This window comes from Hylobates moloch, unplaced genomic scaffold (assembly GCF_009828535.3).
Source record: "Hylobates moloch isolate HMO894 unplaced genomic scaffold, HMol_V3 SCAFFOLD_47, whole genome shotgun sequence".
NCBI lineage: Eukaryota > Metazoa > Chordata > Mammalia > Primates > Hylobatidae > Hylobates > Hylobates moloch.
Genome location: NW_026652322.1, coordinates 1,034,508 through 1,036,957, shown reverse-complemented (window position 1 = coordinate 1,036,957; position 2,450 = coordinate 1,034,508).

The window sequence follows — 2,450 nt, the reverse complement described above, 5'->3', positions numbered from 1 at the left end:
CAGCTCACCACAACCTCCACCTCCTGGGTTCAAGCAATTCTCCTGCCTCTGACTCCTCAGTAGCTGGGGTTACAGTTATGCGCCACCACTCCCAGCTAATTTTTGTATTTTTAGTAGAGACAGGCTTTTGCCATGTTGGCCAGGCTGGTCTCAAACTCCTGACCTCAGGTGATCCGCCTGCCTCAGCCTCCCAGAGTGCTGGGATTACAGGTGTGAGCCACTATGCCTGGCCCAGACACATAGTTTCAATACAAGAAGTATATGTCAGCCAGAGAAGGGCTATCTTGAAAGTCAAGGAAGGCTCCCTGGAGGAGGTATCACTTATGCCAGTTGATACATGAATGAGTAAATGCATACAAGCCATGATACTGAAATAAAGCTTTGTTTAATTAACCTTCACATGTAAATTCAGCCACAGAAGACATTCTGATACATGGGGGCATTGCCAGTGATTCCACATAACTGAATAATGTGATTGATACTTGTGGTTGAGAGAGCTTGTTTCTGTATTGTAAGGAAGGTGGTAGAACCTGGCCTTTCTTTTTAAAAAAAAAAAAAAAAGAATCAAACTGGACACGTGTCAATGCACTGACTGGAGTCTTAGGGAGCAACATTGCTCCATAGCTGTATGTCTCTCCCGTTTTTTCCTGTGTTCGTCTTTTTTTTTTTTTTTTTAATTTTTTTAATTTTTTTGAGACAGAGTCTCGCTCTGTTGCCCAGGCTGGAGTGCAGTGATGTGATCTCGGCTCACTGCAAGCTCCGCCTCCCAGGTTCAAGCAATTCTCCTGCCTCAGCTTCCCAAATAGCTGGGACTACAGGCGCATGCCACCATGCCTGGCTAATTTTTGTATTTTTAGTAGAGACGGAGTTTCACCATGTTGGCTAGACTGATCTGGACCTCCTGACCTAAGGGGATCCACCTGCCTCAGCCTCTCAAAGTGCTGAGATTACAGGAGTGAGCCACCTTGTCTAGCCCTTTTTTTTTTTTTTTTTTTTTGAGACAAGTTCTTGCTCTGTCTCCCAGGCTGGAATGCAGTGGTGCAATCACAGCTCCCTGCAGCCTCGACCTCCCCAGCTCAAGTGATCCTCCCACCTCAGCCTCCCCAGTAGCTGGGGCCACAGGCATGCACCACTATGCCCAGCTAATTTTTTTTATTTTTTGCAGAGATGGGGTTTCACCATGTTGCACAGGCTGGTATCCAACTGCTGGGCTCAAGCAATCTTCCTGCCATGGCTAGGATTACAGGCGTGAGCCACTGTGCTAGGATTACAGGCGTGCTAGGATTACAGGCGTGAGACACTGTGCCCATGTGTTAGTCTTTACATAACTGAATAGTGACTGAAGCCTTGCAGTTTCTACCTTGCCCTGCACTGGCATTATAAGTTGTAGTAGAAATGTCACTCATTGCTTGTAATCTCATGAGAGGCCTAGTTAGATTTTTCTGTACTCTACTTCCAGAGGAGCTTATAGGAAGATGACTTTCCATAAAGGATGTGAGCTTTCTACCACCCAAATATCAGTCGTAAAGAAAATGAGGAGTGATAAAGGAAGAAGGTATTGAGAGTTGAAGCCAGCTGGGCTTCTAGGTTGGGTGGCAACTTGGAGAACTTTTCTGTCTAGCTAGAGGATTAAAAACGCACCAATCAGCACTCTGTATCTAGCTAAAGGATTGTAAACACACCAATCAGCACTCTGTAAAAACGCACCAATCAGCACTCTGTGTCTAGCTAAAGTATTGTAAACGCACCAATCAGCACTCTGTGTCTAGCTAAAGTATTGTAAACACACCAATCAGTACTCTGTAAAATGGACCAATCAGCACTCTGTAAAATGGACTAATCAGCAGGATGTGGGTGGGGCCAAATAAGGGAATAAAAGCTGGCCAGTGAAGCTAGCAGCAGGCAACCCACTGGGGTGCCCTTCCACGCTATAGAAGCTTTGTTCTTTCACTCTTCACAGTAAATCTTGCTGCTGCTCACTCTGGGTCCACACTACCTTTATGAGCTGTAACACTCAATGCGAGGGTCTGCAGCTGCATTCCTGAAGTCAGCAAGACCACGAACCCACCGAGAGGAACAAACGACTCCAGATGAGCCACCTTTAAGAGCTGTAACACTCACTGCGAAGGTCTGCGGCTTCACTCCTGAAGTCAGCGAGACCACAAACCCACTGGAAGGAAGAAACTCTGGACACATCTGAACATCTGAAGGAACAAACTCCGGACACATCATCTTTAAGAGCTGTAACACTCACCGTGAAGGTCCGTGGTTTCATTCTTGAAGTCAGCGAGACCAAGAACCCACCAAAAGGAATAAATTCCAGACACAGTATTTACAGCCCAGTGTCCACCCATTCCCCATGTAGCAACCCCTGGTACCGAAGAAAAAGGTCACAGCCTCTGCCAATGGTGGGGCATCTTTCCAAAGAGGTTCCACTTGGACTTTTTGAA